Genomic DNA, 8,534 nt, shown 5'->3' on the forward strand with positions numbered 1-8,534 from the left:
ACAAAAAGTGTTGCGTCCACACGTGATCGTTTTAAAAACAATTCCATCCACACGTCCCCGCATACTTGCGCTCTTAGACGCGGTTATGAGCTTGTCAGAACAGTAGTTGACAGTGGAAAATTGGAATTTCGATAATAAATCCTCCTAATGGAAACACCACAATTTCGAAAAAACTCGCATTTTTCGAAAAAAAGTTTATGCGCTTACAGTAGGTGGTATTTGGGGCGTATCGAAACAGACATTTTTCGCAAAACTGTTTTGGAAACACTTTTTTTCGAAATAGATGCGCCTCTTTGTGTGTCTGTCCTGAGCGCAACACGCGGGCGGCAGGAGAGATCCAACAGCTTCACGGCTTCATTTGCAGCTGCACTTCTGCAGCTTGGAGCCTGAAGATGCTGAAATCTCGTTTGAGGAAAAGCGCGAGAGCATGGACAGAAACTTAAATGGATCTCGTCGTGTTTTTAAACAGAAAAAAGGTCCAGCAGCTTACTTGCTGGAATGGTTATTTTTTTAAAAACCGCTGAACAGGTTTCTCACCTGAGACTGTCAATAGACTCTGCGCGGCACACGCTCTCCAGACAGAGCTGTGACGTCACCGCAATGCTCCTTTTTTAGTGAATCAAATAAAAAAATACTTGTTCTCATTCATCGTCGTGATCTAATGACTTATCCCGTGAGTTGGTTCGTGAGTCCGCAGCTAGTACTGATGTGTATGCATTAATTGTCGCAAAAAGTGATGTTAAAAACGCAAATCACCGGTTATTCATGTCCACACGCAGACGCAGAACCGGAGTTTTCCAAAATCTTCACTTTAGCCGGAGTTTTCCAAAACCACCGTTTTCAGTGACTGAAACCTCCGGTTTCGTGTGGACGATAGGCCGAAACGTATAGAAATATATTCGTTTTAGCAGATACCCGGGTACGTGTGGACAAGGCCTAAAACAAGGAATATACTTAAAAAGTTTGGGGCTAAACCACTTAAACATTCTAAATCTGAAGACTTTCTCATTTATTTGCTATGAGGCATATTTTGCTCAAAATTTCAAAAACTGTTTTTGCTCGAAAAAGTCTAATATATTTGGCGACCCTAACAGATATGTTCTTTGTTTTTTTGCATTTTAGGATTTGATTCTTTAACAGCTGAAGTGTTTCTGTCAAAACCTACAATGCTCTTTGACATACTTTAGCTCCATGCACAATCCAAGTGAATTAGCTGATCTGCAGAGTAAAGCAGTTTTGCAATGGTAAACACATCCTTAAAGTGGCTTTTCACCGATATGCAACACATTATTAATACTAATATAAAGTGTTATATTCTGGTGCAAAGCTGCTTTTCTCCACGACAGAATAAGCTTGGTCATGTTGATCGTGTAAAGGGTTGAAGCTAACTCGGCTCAAACATAAACACTGAAACACTAAAGCTCCAATGTGAAAGTCTTACAAATCTGAACACTTCTGTGAATATCCTTTTTTAAATAAATAAAGCGTTTACCCTCTTTTGACACATTTTCAACTAATCCTAACACTAAAAAGTTTTCATAAAAGTGGCTACAGCCCAGAAATCTGGTGGAATTTCTGCTTCCGGCTAATGATTTTCAGCTGCCATCATGTCTGCCACCAAGTCCTCTTGATTTGTTATGGTTTAGGCCAGGGGTCTGCAACCTTTACTGCTAAAAGAAGCACTTGGGTTAGTTTCTTACGGGCCAAAACCATACGAGAGCCGCGAAGATGGAAAGTTACAATATTCTAATGTTTGTGAGGCCGCTAACAATTCCATTGATAAAATGCAGCTTTAAAATATTTACAATAATTTAAATATAACAGAGGTATAATCTTCAATATGTAACAATTTTAATTGTATTTTACTTTAGAAAGCAGCACATACAAGTTCCTTTCAAAATAAAACAAATCCTGTGTCTAACAAATAACTAACCTGATGTTTTTTTTGAGACACAGCATATTTCTGAGAGCTACAATAGAAGGACAGACGAGTCTCAGGTTGCAGACCCAGGTTTAGGCCCTTTAAGAAAAAAAATATATAACTTACAAAACTTCCAAAGTCAAAACTTCCACATGTCATCACGTATAGCTGAGACAGCGTTTTAAAAATACTTAAAGAGAAGTACAGCAGGGAAAAGTAATTGGGGAAATGTCATAGAGAAAACTTCTCCAGGTACAGAGTTGACATGGATGATTTACAGGATTTTTGGAAAGGGATAAACTGTGATTCACAACTTAACAACTATGAAAAATACCAAGCCTGATGAACATGCTTTGACTTTTATCAAACATGTGCATAAAGTAAAAGAAAACTGTCCAGAAATAGGATACACCAACTTCATTTCTGTTTGAAATATAGGGGAAGCTCTCTTACGACAAAGGCAACATAGCACTCGTTTCTGACCTCTAATTACAGCACTGAAACTGCATTTTTCTGCTGGCTGTCATCCAGTCACCTCTTTGTCCTTTTCTCTCCATTCTCCCTCTAATGATCAGCCACTGCCAGGCCAGCAGAGAGCCTAACTTTGCCATGACTGACCTTCCTTTAGCCTCTTCTCTCACTCCTGCGTTAGAACGACTGGTTTTGTCCTCATCTCTCTGTCCGCCGTGGGTGTTACTCATGCAGAGGACTGCCGTCCTACAGGAGTTGCTCCACCTGGTGGCCAACACTTGAAAGGAACAGACAGCAAAGAGTGAGGAACGTAATCCTGAGCACTTCCTTTATTAAAGGGTATAAGGGGTCAGTTTTATCTCAAAACTACGGTGCGCGCTTTCTGATGTCGGGTCTGCCATTCTCTTTGACACACATACGCAGTGGGGCTAAACCGGTCAGCAGTGATGTCACAGGATGTTCTAGGTATGCTCGGGTATCATAACAACATGATAACGGAGCTTAAAAATGTGGGAAACATGAGAAAAATGAAAGGAAAAAGTGTTTGATGCAACATCTGCAAAGCAGAACTAGTGTTCCATGGCCGCACTACGGTTGTGCATGAGTATGTGAAGAGAAAGCTCATTGTGAGCGAGTATGAACACGCAGAAGAGATGTACTTCATCTAGCTAGGTGGCTAACATTAGCGCTAACACAACAAGCTCTGGTCTCGGTTTAAATGAATCGTGTGCGGCTGTCATTGATGTGCTGTATGGAGATAAACCTGAAGATCTGGGGCAGATCTGTTTCCATAGTGCCGATCTGCGCAGAGAACGTTTCAAAATTGGCACCCTCCGAACCAAACGCCGTGAGGGTGGCGCGGATAATGAATTTAAGCTGGAAACGAACCGCTCTGTCAAGGCTTCATATTTAGCGCCGCTTTCACGTTGTTCGGTTCAAGGAGTGCAGATTTTGAAGCGTTCACCGCGCACACAGAGAGGCTGTGTGTGAAAAACTGTTTACGAGTCCCAGACACGAACTTGTGAGCTCGCCTAAAAGTTCAGAGTTAACTTGACAAGTATAGCATTCCATTAGCTTCATTTAGCTACAATTAAATGTAACCTAAAGTCACAAAAAAGGCAAAAAAAAAGAGAAAAGAGAAAGAGAAAACATAGATTTATGGGCGGTCGCCAAACTGAAAAATATTTAGTCTGCGCTTGTTCAGAAGGTAAGAAGGATTCCTTGAACACCGGCAGGAGAAACACACTGTTCTGATTGATTGGGGCTTTTATTGCAGCTGGGGGGACAGTGAAAAAATAAAACTACATCATTCTAACATCCTCTACTTTCCTCCCTTTATAAATATACACCCCCCCCCCATGCAATGTCTCAAAGTTCTTTGTTTATATGGGCATTCCCAAGTATTTTTATGTATAGGAATATCTTGAGTTAAGAGATATCCGTGGTGTTTTGCTTCTATTATTATATTTTGAGTGTGTTTATATGTTCGGTTTTGAAAAACTTTACATTTGTTTTATGAAATATATGTTTAAAGCTTAAAAAAAGAATAATTGCAGGCTTTTGTTTAGTGTTTTGTTGATTCAGATAGCCTCATTTGATTGAAGTCTTGTTTTAATGCCAGAAACACACAAAGGAGAAAAGATGCATGATTCATAAAAGGCTTAATTTACTATTGTATTCATTTTTAGTTAGCATATAGCTCAAAAACTTAAAGTTTAAAGATAATGATGGTTAAGATGAGTGTTTCGACATGTGACTCAATTAGCCGACTAATCAAAAAAAATAATAATTGGAGATTAGTCAACTATTAAAATAATTGTTTGTAGCAGCCCCATTTCAGACTCAGATTAACAAACCAACATAGTTACCAACTACTAATTCAGGTTCATATCAGCATCTTTTTATAAACATAGCAGGTACATGTTGGACTGAGAAAGAATGTAAAATATATAGCGGCTCTGTTTGATTCCAAAAAACAAAACATGTTAATACTACATCTAATTTTACGTCTAACATTTCTGTGAATACGATTTGTCCTAAATACAAAATTTCTGTCGACTTACTGTTAAAATACCTTGCAGTAAGTTAGCAGGAGAAATTCTGAATTCAAGACAATAAAAAGGATAGAAACAAATGTTAAATGCAAAACTAAATTTGGCACATATGTTAGATATATTTATTTTGTTTACTTTGTTTATGCTGTAATTGAACAGCAAATACACAGAACACAGAAATTATGAGAATATTCATGATTAAACTGATTAGAATCAAATAAATTATATTTAAACTGGACAAATCTCTTTTATCAAAGGTATACATCTCATGATTGCAAGTAAAACACTAAAATACAGACACATCCATGCCCACACATTAAAAAAAATTAAATTAGTGAATGTAAAAAATATATATATATGTATATATAGCAAATATTGACTCTTGTGCTAACCTAGGCATGTTGACTTTGGGAGTGGGGTCATCTGAACCCCATAAAAGTCCCGAAAAGATTTTTTCTTTTTTTAATTCATTGATTTTTGATTTTCACTGATTTTGTCCACTTTCATCCACATTTGTCATGGGATGGGTCACACAAGGGTTAGAGAGGGACTGACCTTGAAAGACGAAGATGAAGTTAGCTTCCGATTCGTGAGAGCATTCCACTGTATTTTTTACTCTCCAACCACCTGAACAGGTCCTGTTTAAAAACTACTGCACCAAGACAGCTCAAACCTGGATTAAATTGTGCTTTAGATAGTAAATAATAAATTAAACACAGTTTCTGATTTGTGAAGGCTTTTACTGATTTGTGAAAAGTGAAATATCGCATTTTTTGCACTCTGACCATGCAGTGGAGTGCTCTCGCGAATCGGAAGCCAACTTCAGCGTCGTCTGAGAAAGAGGGGCTTTCAGCCAAAGCACAACATAGCAAAGCATAGAGCACAGAAAAGGAAGCAAAACGCGATTATAAAAAAACACGAATGCAGCTGCTCCTTGAATTTTGTAAAACATTTGCTGGATTTCTAAAAGGAAACAGCTAAAAACAACAGCCTACCCGGGCTACCAGCAGCTCTACTGCTCCCGCCCAGATCCCAGATAAGCTGGCTGCATGCTAACAGAGGGCTCACTGTCCCACTAATTTAACTGCAGCTAGCGGTTAGCCGCTAAGCTAGCGTCAGTTTCACTCAGAACTTACTTGATTTTGCCGCTTCAAGAGTCACATAAAGTTGTTTTTTGTCGATTATTTTTCAGTAATCCCTTTGTCAGCATGCTCTGCAAACCGTTTTTTGTTGACAACCTCTTCACTTTTAAGCCAGACCTAAAAACACTGGCAAACAGGAACTCGCGGTTTTAAAGTGGAGGGCGGGGGCTGTGTTTTTCTGCAATTTGATTGGTTGATTCGTCGATCAATCCAACGTGACCCTAATTTGATTGGATGTTGGGCTGTTACCACACATGGATGTGAACAGAGGATCCCGCGACGGGAGCTTTCTCAATATACCTTTAAACCCTTGGATTTGGGGGAAGTCTTTCAGAGGTCCGAAGTCCAAGTCAAGTTAAGAGTTATGAAGATAGAATCCAAGTCATCACCTCTCGGGGCTACTAAAGACAGATTTCAGCGCATCAATCTCTGAAACAGTTTGAATATTGGATATTTTTTGGTGAGAAATGCAGACACGCTGGTAATGAACGGCTCTAGGGTGACGTCATGACGTCACACAGCGGTAGGCGGGGCCTCAGGAATTAAGTCGTTTTCTTCCGGGTAGGAGAAAAAACAGAAAATAACTAATAATTCATAAATAATTAGTTTTTTAGTGCTCCAATGGTAATATATGATCATATTTGTGAATATGTTTCACTCTGAAAGGCTTTAAAAATCATGTATTTTTGTGCAATTTGTCATATTTTGCTTTTTATGTTATCTGTTGTTTTTTGAGCTATGATGACAAATAAATTTACAGATCAATTAAAATGATTATTTAAGTTTCTGTCTATTTGTTTGTTTTCCTCTGCACCATGGTTCAATGTAGCCATGATGTCATCAACTAATTGCCATGTCATCAGCTGACCATTTTAAGCTATGATGTCACGTGATGTCATAAACAGGTTGCAATCTCATTAGCAAGCACTGGCTGTGATGCTCTTTTGACACCTTATGACAATTCATGATGTATTCTGACAACAACGATAGTCACAAAGTCTCCGTAGCAAAATGCTGTTCCATGCCTGAAACTACAATTAAATTGTTGAAACTAGCCTAAACTGCCCCCAAACAACAAAAGGGAAACGAAGATGAAATAAAGATCCGAATTGTTAAATGGAGGGTGGCTCAAAATACACAGAGTCAAACATGGAAATTCAAAGTAAGGACTCTGCTGAAGAATTTCCTGAAATTCTGGAAATCGGTAAAAAGACCTACCTAAGACAAATGAAATTAGGAGAGGGGTCTTTTGGGAAAGTGCTGCACTATACAATAAAGGAAACATCTCAAGATGTGGCACTTAAATTTCTAGAAAAATACGAAGGGCTAGAAGAGTTACACATGCTCAGGAAAATTATGGCCCTTGACCCAGATAAAAATAATCTTGTGCAGATGTTGGAATGCTTCGAATATCACTCAGATATTTGTATTGTGTTCCAAAAATTCCAGGCAACTGCAACAGATATTTTTAATAGAAAAGCTCCAAAGCAATTTACAGTTTCTGAACTGAGGCCAGTTGCTCAGCAATTGGTGGTGGCTTTAAGAGCTCTAAAGACGATGGGCATTGTTCATTGTGACATTAAACTAAACAATATAATGTTCATAGATCACAATGCTGCCCCTTATAAGATCAAACTGATTGATTTTGGTTTGGCAAGAGAAAAATCGTCTTTAGGTTGCCTAAGTGACATTCAGATACTGGGTTACAGGGCTCCTGAGGTAGTCTTTGGTTGTCCATTAGATGAAGGTGTAGATATGTGGAGCGTTGGATGCGTTTTGGGTGGCTTGTTTAAGGGCAAGCAGTTCTACCCGAGAGCCTGCTTGTATGACTACATTGCATCTATTGTACATATGCAAGGTCAACCTCCGAACAGTGTTTTAAAAAAAGGTATGAAAGTGTATGAATTTTTTAACATTTCATCAAATAAAAAAGGCATTTCATATACATTCAAAAGACCCAGCGAATACCGAGGTATTCCTTTAAATACATTTAAAAGTAGAGTAACTGATGGTTTTTTTGATCAAGTTTTTACGCTGGATGACATGCTTAACATACGCTTTGGAGAAAAAGATACCGATAAACCTGAGGATGAATCAGATTTAGAAGAGTTTAAATCTCTAATAAAGCAGATGCTGAATGTCAATCCGAGGAAAAGGATCACACCTGAGGAAGCTCTCAACCACAACTTTATAACCATGAGCCATCTTTCATCAATAACAGATGACTCGTATGTAACCGAGGCACAGCAACTGATGGAGGTTTGTGAACCCGCACCTATCCAGCAACCTCTTGCTCATAGGTGTTTCTTGAAAAGGATAAATAAAACCCCTCCAGTATTTACTTCTGCACAAAATTATTGTGACAAACGGAGTACATGTGGACACAACGAAAAGAAAAGACTGACTAGTACAGTAAAAGACATTGTTAAAATGTTTAAAAAAAAGAGTTCTAAAAGCGTTTTAGAAGAGAAGCCTCATCAGGTGGTTGCTGAAAGGAGTAAGAGGAGGACTCAAGAGGACTCAAAACAGCAACAGAAAACACCTTTAACAACTTTTGTTGTGAACCTTGTGGATGGGAACACTGTCAAAGGATCACCAACGAAGGTGATTAAGATAAAAGATGTGGCTGAAAGATCAACATCTTCTAGCGAACGCAACAAAAGTTGGGTCAACACAGGAGGAGTCCTTGTTGAGGGAGAGGTTCAAGCAGAAAGTACCTCTAACATTGGTGAAACATTCGTTTTGGTTGAAGTGAAATCAAAACGGACATTTCTGAAAAGAGTTAGAGATTTTTTTGCTAGATTAAAAAATAGATTGTTCAAAAAGGGACAATCGTAAAAAAAAAAAATTAAAAGTAGGGACTGGTTAAAATTAGTTGTAGGTTCATGATGTTAGGTCAATAGCTGTAAAATCAACATTAGCAGAGTGGTAGATTAAATTACATTA

General features: G+C 38.4%; 1 protein-coding gene across 6 annotated transcripts in view; it reads right to left on the reverse strand.

The window, feature by feature from the left end:
* LOC112146690 (thyroid hormone receptor alpha) overlaps positions 1–6,085 on the reverse strand; it is a 63,936-nt gene extending 57,851 nt beyond the window's left edge. For 2 of the 6 annotated variants that reach the window (XM_024272648.2, XM_024272641.2), the window contains exons 1-2: positions 5,583–5,751; positions 2,540–2,669 (exon numbers count right to left, since the gene is read on the reverse strand). The gene's annotated coding sequence lies outside the window, so the exon portion shown is untranslated. Of the gene's footprint in view, positions 1–1,933; positions 1,984–2,539; positions 2,670–5,582; positions 5,752–5,888 lie in introns of those variants that run through there. The other 4 variants (XM_024272642.2, XM_024272645.2, XM_024272644.2 and 1 more) reach the window with 4 other exon arrangements.
* Between the last annotated feature and the right edge of the window lie 2,449 nt (positions 6,086–8,534).

Source organism: Oryzias melastigma, linkage group LG8 (assembly GCF_002922805.2).
Source record: "Oryzias melastigma strain HK-1 linkage group LG8, ASM292280v2, whole genome shotgun sequence".
NCBI lineage: Eukaryota > Metazoa > Chordata > Actinopteri > Beloniformes > Adrianichthyidae > Oryzias > Oryzias melastigma.